The sequence below is a fragment of the Megascapheus bottae genome, chromosome 1 (assembly GCF_031878675.1).
Source record: "Megascapheus bottae isolate mThoBot1 chromosome 1, mThoBot2.hap1, whole genome shotgun sequence".
Classification (NCBI taxonomy): domain Eukaryota; kingdom Metazoa; phylum Chordata; class Mammalia; order Rodentia; family Geomyidae; genus Megascapheus; species Megascapheus bottae.
In genome coordinates, this window is record NC_143509.1 from 86,598,827 (window position 1) to 86,610,277 (window position 11,451).

Below are 11,451 nucleotides of genomic sequence, written 5' to 3' on the forward strand. Positions count from 1 at the left end.
ATTTATTATTGATAGGAATTTGCTCCCCCAGGGTAATCAACAGTACTTTGTATGACTTTGAATACAAGGAAAAGCCATAGTTTGTATGACTGTATACAGGGAAAAGCAAAAAAAAAAAATGTGTTTACTTTCACTATCTGTTTACATTCACTATTTGTCTCTCTTTTTTTTTTTTTTTTTTTTGCAGTCCTGGGACCTGAACTCAGGGCCTGGGCACTGTTTTGGGGTTTTGTCATGGTTAGCACTCTACCACTTTAGCCACAGCACCACTTCAGGCTTTTCTGTGTGTGTGATACCAAGGAATGGAACCTAGGACTTCATGCATGCTAGACAGACACACTACTACTAGGCCACGTTCCTGGCCCCAAATATTTTCTTTTCTTTTAAATTTAATTTTATTTTTAGGGTGATTAGCTCTATCTCTTTTTGTTACATGGGCAGAGACTGGTAAGAATTGCAAGCTAAAGAAGTAGATAACCTGTTGAGAGCCGTGTAAAGCCATGTCCTAATCACTCTTTGCTGAGGCTTGTAATAGGGGTAAGACACATGGACCTCTTTGTCTTGCCTACCTTTTGTGCTGATTGGCTCCCGCACCCAGCATAAGGAGGAGGGATTTGGGGAATAAAGAGAGAGAGAGATTTTCCTGCCTTGATGAAGCTGCATGGCATCTCTGTTCATGCCCCTGGGTAAGAAGGCTGAGTAGGATGACAGTGGGCCCATCCTGGTCAGGGCGTGTTTTTTCCATCCCTCCTACTAGTCTAGAGGGACCAGGGAAGAAGGACCCCAACATTCTGGCACCCAACGTGGGGCATGAAAGGGGCATGAGAGTGCTAAAAAATTTTTTAAAAAAAATCCCAAAGCTAAGGAGAAAAAAGACAAAGAAGCTGCAGCTGTGTCAAACATAGCAGAAGCAGCCAGGTGTTTTAACAGTAAAAGATTTTAATAGATCATTCCCAGTCAGCCCCCAAAGCGCAGGTCACTTCTGCATGGCGGGGAGTCACTGAGGAACCTCAGGGGAGTCTCTGGCCAGAGCAGTATAAGGGCAAGGAAATAGGGGTTCAGAAAAAGAACCAGTATAAGGGGTTTAGAAAAGAACTGGAATAATGGGTTCAGATGTTTCTAAGAACCGGATGGTTAGAGTTATAAAAGATTTACTTAAAGCTAATGGTACTGCAGTAAAAGAAGCCACGGTTGAGGCTTATGTGGATATGATAGCAAAAGTAAGTCCTTGGTTTTTAAAAGAAGGGCTTCTAAGGTGCCACAATGGGATTTACATAAATTAGATTTGGAGAAAGCTCTGAAACAGGGAGACCTCCCCCGAGGAACATTTCCTGTGTGGCAGCTTATATGGGAGTGTTTACTTTTGCCCAAACAAACAGTTAAAGAACAGGTGGAAAGAAGCACAGAGACACTTGGAGGAATATTTAAAAAAGAATCGAGTAAGCAGGTGGAGGAAGAATTAACTGGTAGTGATTTAGAAAGTCTGTGGTCTGGTGAGAAATTACAAAATAGGGGGCTGCCGCCCACAGTTCAGCCATCTGCGCCTCCGTGGGAGGAGCCAACAGCTAGCCTCACCCAATCCATCTGCAAGTTAGCTAAAAAGGTAGATGTTCAACAAGGTCTTTGCTCAGATTACTTGTGCAAGGAATGACCATTGAGGGTCTCCTTGATACTGGGGCAGACATATCCATTATCAATGCTCAACATTGGCCTAAGCAGTGGCCTCTTCAGAATGCTGATTGCACACTGAGAGGGTTAGGATTTTCACAAAGTCCTGATCTGAGTGCTCAAGTTTTATCCTGGCAGGATGAGGAGGGACATAAAGGCATTTTCAGCCTTATGTGTTGGCATTATTACCTATCACGCAAATGGGAGTACATCTTACCAAAGAACCTGTCAAGGAAGACAAAGTATCCTGGATGGCAAAACCTGAATCAGGAGATTATCCAGGTAAGAGGGCCTGGACAATGATGCATAAACAGAGTTACCTGGAAGGGAAAGGTCTAGGAAAACATCTTCAGCCTCTGCCCATAACTCAGAAAAATGACCGCTGTGGAGTTGGTTATCCTTTTTATTAAGTGCCACTGCAAAATCACTGTTACAAATCACATGGAAATCTGATAATCCTATTTGGGTCCCTCAGTGGCCCTTCTCAAAGAAAAAACTCCAAGCGGCCCAAAAATTAGTACAAGAACAATTGCAAGCTGGCCACATTGAGCCTTCCACTTCTCTTTAGAATTCCCGTATTTTTTTATTAAATAATTTATTAACATTGATTTTTACATCATATTTCAAATGACATGTTTAACAGGTGTTCAAGAAGGGAATCTATATACAATCACTGGCACTTAGTTTTTAGAACTTAATCAAAATTAGGCTAAGGTTTTGTATATCATAGATACATATTAATTTATGAAATAAAACATTTTGTTTATAGAGTCATAGGCTTTTATGTCTATATAGTTATGTTTATATTTCCATGGTCTGTTTTTGTGCCAATACCAAGCACTTTTTGTTATTATGGCTCTATTGTAGAGTTTGAAGTCTGGTATTGTAATACCACCAGCATTACTCTTTTTGCCTAGAATTGTTTTGGCTATTTTAGGTCTTTTCTTGTTCCATATGAATCTTTGGATTATATCTTCTATTTCAATAAAGAATGTCTTTGGGATTTTGATGGGGATTGCATTGAATTTGTATATCAATTTTGGCAGTATAGCTATTTTTACTATGTTGGTTCTCCCTACCCATGAGCATGGGATGTCTTTCCATTTCCTGGTGTCCTCTTTAATTTCTTTTGTTAGGCTTTTATAGTTTTCATTATATAATTCCTTTACATCTTTGGTTAAGTTAATTCCTAAGTATTTTATTCTTTTGGGGGCTATTGTGAGTGGGATCATTTTCTTGATTTGGCCTTCTGTTTGTGTATTGTTGGTGTACAAGAAGGCTACTGACTTCTGAAGGTTAATTTTGTATCCTGCCCATGCTAAAGTAGTTTATTAATTTTAGGAGTTTGGAAGTGGAGCTTGTTGGGTTACTCAAGTAGAGGATCATGTCATCTGCGAATAGGGATAGTTTAATTTCTTCTTTCCCTATATGGATCCCTTTGATGTCATTTTCTTGCCTTATTGCTCTGGATAAGGGTTCCAGCAGTATATTGAAGAGAAGTGGAGAGAGTGGTTATCCCTGTCTAGTTCCTGATTTTAAGGTGAATGGTTCCAGTCTTTCACCATTTAGTATAATACTGGCTGTAGGTTTTTCATATATGGCTTTCACTATTTTGAGGAATGTACCTCTTAATCTTATTTTTTCTAGTGCTTTGAACATGAATGGATGTTGTATTTTGTCAAATGCCTTCTCCATGTCCAGATAAATTATCATATGATTCTTATCCTTAGCTCTATTGATGTGATGTATTACATTGATTGATTTGCAAATGTTAAACCAGCCTTGCATCTGTGGGATGAAGCCTACTTGATCATAGTGTATGATTTTTTAAATTTGTTTCTAGATTCTGTTGGCTACTATTTTATTGAGGAGTTTTGCATCTGTGTTCATTAGAGAGATAGGTCTGTAGTTTTCTTTTTTTTGTTGGGTCTTTCCCTGGTTTGGGATGAGAGTAATATTAGCTTCATAAAATGAGTTTGGTATTGCTCCTTCTGCTTCTATTTCTTGGATGAATTTCAAGAGTATAGGTGTTACTTCATCTTTAAATGTCTTGTAGAATTCGGCAGTGAATCCATCTGGACCTGGGCTCTTTTTGGTTGGCATTTCCCTGATTGCTTCCACAATTTCATTGTAAGACATTGATTTGTTCAATTCATTTACCTCTTCATTGTTCAGTGTGGGTAGCCTATATTTATTTAAGAAATCATCCATTTCTACTAGATTTTCTTGTTTCTTTGAATATAGGCCCTGGTAGTACTTATTCATTATGGACTGAATTTCTTGGATATCAGTTATGATTGTTCCCATAGGGTATCTAATCTTGTTTATTTGAGTCTCCCCTCTCCTTTTTTTGATTAGTCTTGCCAGGGGTCTGTCTATTTTGTTGACTCTTTCAAAGAACCAACTTTTTGATTTATTAATTTTGTATATAGTAGATCTTATTTCAATCTCTGATATTTCTGATTTTATTTTTGTTATTTCTGTCCTTCTAGTTGTTTTAGAATTAACTTTTTCTTGCTCCTCTAGGTGTTTCAGGGTTTTTTTTAGGTTATTTACATGCTCTTCTGTCTTTTTAATATGCGTTCCTAGTGCGATAAATTTGTCCCTTAGAATTGCCTTTGGGAATTCCCCTATTTTGTAATAGAAAAGAAATCTGGACAATGGCAACTTCTTCATGATTTGAGGGCTATTAATAATTCTATGCCACTTATGGGTCCCACGCAACCTCGCCTCCCTAATCCTGTAGCTATTCCAAAGGGATATCAAATTATTACTATTGATATTTAGGATTTTTTTTTATTCCATTACATCCTGAGGATGTTCCAAGGTTTGCCTTTTCAGTACCCGCTATAAATAATGAAAGTCCTTGTCAAAGGTTTCAATGGAAAGTCCTACCTCAAGGTATGGCTGACAGCCCCACAATTTGTCAGGTGTATATTGATGCAGCCATTAAGCCCCTTAGAGAAAGTTATCCTGACGTAATAGTAATACATTATATGGATGATATTTTTTAGCATGCCTTAATTTAAATTTACTTTTACAACTTTTTGGCTCGATGTCGGCTGTGGCAAAGAGTCATGGACTTCATATAGCTGAGGAAAAGGTACAATCAGGTTCTCCCATTTTGTATTTGGGATATCAAATTATGGATACATGTATTAAGCCACAAAAATTCAGATTGCTAAAGATAAATTGATTAAATGATTTTCAACATCTCTTAGGGGATATTAATTGACTATGGCCTTTCTTGGGTCTATCTACAGGACAACTTAAACCTTTATTTGAGATATTATGGGGGGATCCTGATTCCTCATCTACTAGGGAGCTTACTCCGGAAGGAAGAAAAGCCTTGCTTCTTGTAGAAAAAGCTATAGAAAGAGCTCATTGTGATTGTGTTGATTTTTCTAAGAGCTCATGTTTGTTGTAATTTCTTCTGCTTATACACCTACTGGAGTTTTTTGGCAAGAGGGCCCTCTTTTGTAGGTCCACTTTCCAACTTCTCCGAAGAAAATTATGCCTTATCCATCTATGCTAGCTGAATTAATTATGCAAGCCCTTACTACCTCCCTTATGGTTTTTGGAGTCCATCCTTGTACATTTACCCCTTATACATTTCAACAATCGGAATATTTAATCGGAAATACCAATGAATGGGCCATTATACGATGCTCTACTCAAGCCTGCTTTGATAATTATCCTCCTAAATCTAGTTTATTATCATTCTGTTTAGAACATCCCATTATATTTCCCACTATAGTTAAAAAGGATCCCATTTCAAAGGCTTTGACAGTGTTCACAGATGGATCTTTTCTCGGCATTGCTGCTGTGGTTACTAGAAATACTGTACTTACACATGTTACCCCTCATAAGTCTGCTCAGTTAGTTGAACTGGAAGCTATCATTGTAGCCTTACAATGCTATCCTTATGTTCCCTTAAATGTTTTTTCTGATAGCTTATATATTGTTCAACTTTTTCCTTCTTTGAAAACTGCTGGACCTATCTCACCACAAACTCCTGCCTTTTTTATGTTTTGCCAAATTCAGAAAATTTTGTGGAAACATAGTGATCCTGTTTTTATTGGGCATGTACGAGCTTACACAGGATTGCCAGGCCCGCTAAATAAGGGAAATCAATTGCCTGACTTGGCTATGAAAACTATTTTCATTTTTTCAGTAATGAAGCAGGCTACTCGTTTTCATTCTTAATTCCATGTTAATAGTATGACCCTTAATATTAGTATGACCTTTAATATTACAAAGGAGCAAGCCCGAATGATTGTTAGATAATGTCAAAAGTGTGCTCCCTCTCTTCCAGTGTCTCATCTGGGTATAAATCTAAAAGGATTACAAACCAATCACATTTGGCAAATGGATGTTACTCATGTGCCTAGCTTTGGTACACTGCAGTATGTGCATGTATCTATTGATACCTGTTCTGGATTCATATTTGCTTCCTCCCATACTAGAGAAAAGGTTAAGGATGTCATATCTCACATGCTGCATGCATGTGCGGCTATGGGGATGCCTAAAAATATAAAAACAGATAATTGTCCGGCATATACATCTGCCTCCTTTGCTCAGTTTTGTGCAACTTTAAATATTGTTCATAAAACAGGTATTCCTTATAATCCTCAAGGACAAGGGATAGTAGAGAGTGCACATCAGACATTAAAATTGTTGCCTTTAAAACAAAAATGGGGGGATTGGAAGACTCCAAAGGATAGACTTGCTATAGCTCTTTTTACTTTAAATTTTCTAACTCTTGATGTTGAAGGATGTTCTGCAGGAGATAGACATTTTAATCCTTCTAGAAGTCATAAACCTGTAGTATTGTGGAGAGATATTCTCTCTGGAAACTGGAAAGGACCAGACCCTGTTCTCATGTGGGGGCGAGGAAGTGTTTGTGTTTTTCCACAGGATGCTGACAGTCCCATTTGGGTGCCAGAAGACTGACACGTCACACGGTGGAGACTCCTCAGAAGTGTGTCAGTCAAGATGAAGACTTTTCTATGAGTGAGGTTCCACAAGTGAATCCACACGGCAATGACGACCCTGTCATCGTTGTTGAGGATCACGCTGGTGGGGACCTGATCAGTCTTGGCCACTTCCTCTAGCTAATACTCCTTCATTGCCCTGCTATTCCCTATGGCTTGTGTGATAGGCTTTGTTTTCCTATTAGTTTCAATCTCTAATTATTAATAATGTTGTTCTATTAGTTGATGTTGGAATGCTTCCCTGTTTTCTCTGGCTGTTGTAGTCAGAGCCCCTCAGTGTATACCAGTGCCTGTTCAGGCGGAGGAGAATGCTTTCTCTCTCATCAGTAAAAAAGACTTTGGTATTTTCCTGGCCGTAGTGGTGGCCATTGCCACATCTGTAGCTGCCGTTACTGCCGCTAGTATTGCCCTTGCCATTGTGGTTCCTACAGAGAATGCTTTGAATACTGCATTGCAGACCCCAGAAGCCATTAATCAGCATGGGAGGACTGGAATTGTTATGCTTGGTCAATGAATTGATTTACTACAAGAACAATTGAATATTCTGGAGCAGGTGATGATCACCTTTTGTGTAGCTGCTCATTCCAGATTTTGCTTGAGTACCATATAACATTTTCAATTAAGTGACTAATCTGTCTAAAGAATTTGGACGTAACATGAAATGTTCAGTTTGATAACTTGACAAACTCTCTATGTACACAAATAATTATTGTTAATCAGACACATGTTACTATTCTAACTTTAGGTGATTGGTTATCATTACTTAAGACTATTTTGGGACTTGATCAGAGATGGGCAGGATTGATTGGTTTGGATTTATTTTTATGTGCTAATATGTCTATATTGCTTGCCTAAAATAATACAAAGTCAACGCAGAAAGTGAATACTAATGCTACAGGCATCTACTCCCATGGAAATAGGTGCATCCCCTCAGGTCTGGTTTACTTAAATGGATGACTGGTAGTCAAAGACTGGCAAATCCCAGCTATTAGCCTATCAACCTAAGAGAGGAGCCAAGTGAAGAGTACTTGGTGATCCCATGACAGGTAAGAAGACTAATGAGCTTGGAGGCACCTAAGACAAGCACAGTCAATCTGATATGGTGGTAGCCCCACATATCCTAGGTTTTGGCTTTTTTCTAAGATAAAGATGGGGGAGATGTTGGGAGCTGTGTAAAGCCATGTCCTAATTACTCTCTGCTGAGGCTTGTAATAGGGGTAAGAAACGTGGATCTCTTTGTCCTGCTCACCTTTTGTGTTGATTGGCTCCCCCACCCAACATAAGAAGGAGGGATTTGGGGAATAGAGAGAGAGAGATTTTCCTGCCTTGATGAAGCTGCATGGCATCTCTGTTCATGTCCTGGGGTAAGAAGGCTGAGTACGAGAGGACAGTGGGCCCTTTCCTCTCGCAGCTCATCCTGGTTGGGGCGTGTTTTTCCCCATTCCTCCTATTAGTCAAGAGGGAACAGGGATGAAGGACCCCGACAATAACATTTTCAATACTATACCCCCAAATTTCCAAAACCTATATAAAAGAAGCCAGTCTTCGACATAAAGAAGGCTTTTAGAGCATTCAAAAATAAATGCAAGAATATTTCCAAGGCATTTATATACTTACCTATATTTAAAATATTAAATATATTGCAATACAAAAGGAAATAGTACTGAAAACTTCTTTGTTTGTTACAAACAAAGCAAGCCTATAAGAATAATAACAGATTTTTCAACAGAATTTCTAAAAATTATGAGGATATGGTATGATGAATTTCTTGTGCTGAAAGAAGATAATTGTCAACTAAATTCCTGTAGCCAGAAAAGCTATGTGACATCACCGAGGATAAATAAAAACCTTCAAAAACAAAAAAATTAAAACAATTCATGAGCAGTAACATATCACTGTACAAGATACATAATAAATCCTACAGACAAAAGAATATAAACACAGCCAGGAAATACATGAAAGAATAAATCTCCCTTGCTGATCAGATAAGCAAGCAAATGAGAATCAGGAAAGAGTACAATATCACAAAACTGATAAATGGCAGGAAGCATTACATATCTTTCAATAATGACAGTGAGTCTTAATGGTCTCAAATATTTATTGAAAAACACATATGTATGAGTTGTATTAAAAAGCCACATAATTGCTGCCCATAAAATGAGTTTCACAAAGACAAACCCAGTCTAGATTTGTGCTTGTGGAATCCAATTAAATTTACTATTTATTATTTACTCTTTGATAAGTGTTCATTTTTAAAAGGAGTAAGAAAATAAAATCTGAAAACTTACTGAATATCACATTGAAAATGTTTTATGGACTTAGTTATCTGGAGCTATACTTTTAACACAAAGGAAATCTGTACAATATGTATAAGGAAAACCATGTGTACCCACAAAGTTATGGGTTTTTTCCATTTAATTTTACTAGAACTACAAATAATTTATGAACCTTCAGAACTGTAGTAAATACTCTTTGTTGTATATTCCACTGGGATGATGTCCATGCATATACTATCTATCTCCTATAGCACATTCAAAAATACTACCTGAGAAATTTGTTTTAAAATTGCTACAATGTGATAATTTTATCACAAAAGCATTACTGTTGGTATTTGTTCTTTGTTTGCATTTCCATCCTCCATCTTGTTTCCTGATTTCTTTATAATCTACAACATTATACATTTCAAATAGAAGTATGACAAGGAAAAAAATGCTGCTTTGTCAGATTTTGTGTCATTTGTGCATGATTTTGCCTATTCATCTATTACTTCATACATAATTTTGAGAAAATTTTCTTTGAAGACAGTTTTATCCATAATCTACTAATATATCATCATTAACATATAATGTTTCTTTTTGTTTTTAGTTTATAAGTTAAAGCAATTAGTTTTCAGGTACGTGGTACTTACAATAGCTAGTATTTCACATAATATTTTATCCAGTGATGAAAAGCCTGTATGATGGTTGTCCCAGGAGATTATAGAGAAACTGAATAATTTCATTTGCCTATTCCTAGCTAGGTCATAGGTATCATAAGATTCTAAGAATGCATCATTCAAATGTTTGTGGTAGATTATGATGTAAACAAACTTATTGTACTGTCTTATATAAAAATATGGAAAATATAATTTGATGTACTACACATTACCAGATATTGATAGCAAATGCTATACTGTACTGTATACTTCACTATGTATTCACTGTACCATCATTTATTATTAAAGTATACATATCCATTTTTCTTTTGTCTATCCTGGGGCTTGAACTCTGAACCTGGGTGCAATCCCTGAGATGTTCAGCTCAAGGATATTGCCCTGCTATTTGAGCCATAGCACCATTTTCTGATTTTCTAGTGGTTAATTAGAGATAAGAGTCTCTAGGTCTTTAGTGCCCAGGCTGGCTTTGAACTGTGATCCTCAGATCTCAGCCCTCTGAGAAGCTAGGATTACAGGCGTGAACCAATGTGCCTGACCTACATATCCTACTTTTAAACAAGAAAATCTTTACTGCCAAACAGCATTAGCTAAGTCCTTCAGAAGGAAATCTGGAAAGAGAATATTTTAATCATCAGATGACAGTCCGAGAAGACAGAGATATTGTTGATTTTGAATCTTTGTAGTATGATCCACATTCATCTGTTTAAATTTTTTAACCAAAAATTTGGGTGGAAAGATACTATAGAAGAAAATATAATGAAATAAAATGACTACACAAGGAGTTTGTGTCTCATACAGAGTGCTATTACAAGTCAAAGAGTTAATTGATTTTAAAAGTTTGTGAAGTAAATTGATAAGCTAGGATTAATTTATTATTGAGGATTATTTTTTCTTTTGGTGCTGGTCCTGGAGCTTAAACTCAGAGCCTGGGTGCTTACTGTCCAAAGAAACTTTTTCTAACAAGTCTAGTGCTCACTGCTTGAGTTACAGCTCTGCTTCTGCCTTTTTGATACTTAATTATAGATACAAGTCTCAGAGACGTTCTTCCCCATGATGGCTTCAAACTGAGATCCTCAGATCTCAGCCTCCTGACTAACTAGGATTAGAGGTCTGAATTATTTTCACCTAGTAAAATATTTTTATTTATATAATTACTATATTCTAAGTAACATTTATAAAGGCACAAAGTATATAATGATGCACTTTAATATCATCATACTCATACCTTTACACAAGCACTGACTTGCTCACTTCTTCACTTACCACCAGAGCCTTTTCTGGTTCTACAAGCCCTGTTCAAGTTTAGTGTCCTATCCAGCTACAACATTTTATCTTCTTAGCCATGTTTTTTTGTATATTTTTTTCATATATTTTTATTGTAATTAATAGAAGGGCTACATTACATTCACCAGATGGAAGGTTCATTACTTCACATACATTGATACCCTTTTACATGTCTTGGTCCCCATTTCCCTCCCCCCACCCCCACCTTCATCTTGTTTCCCCCCCTTTCCTAACCAATTTCAAATAACCAAATACGCTTATATCCAATATATCAGATAACAGAGTGAAATACTGTAACAATATGAGATAACCAAGGGACAGCAAAAGAGATGAGAGATAACATAGTACATTAAGGACAACAATCACTCAATCTATGGCTTTTGTTTCTATATCCTAGAGGTCCTTTAATTTAGCATCATTCTGTATGGCCTTATGTATCTCAGTTTTGCTCTATTGCAAATCTCTGCTAGAAGAGCTCAAGGTTTCTACTGATTATGACAAATGAGGGAAACCATTGAGCCTAAGTTCCTTTGAGTCTGGCTTACTTCACTTAATAGGATTTTTTTCTAA

General features: G+C 37.0%; 1 long non-coding RNA gene across 1 annotated transcript in view; it reads right to left on the minus strand.

Annotated features, from left to right (window-relative positions):
• Positions 1-9,631, minus strand: part of LOC150069550 (uncharacterized) — a 140,610-nt gene extending 130,979 nt beyond the window's left edge. Inside the window, exon 1 of the long non-coding RNA XR_016535545.1 lies at positions 9,571-9,631. This is a non-coding gene — a long non-coding RNA (uncharacterized LOC150069550). The remainder of the gene's footprint in view (positions 1-9,570) is intronic.
• Between the last annotated feature and the right edge of the window lie 1,820 nt (positions 9,632-11,451).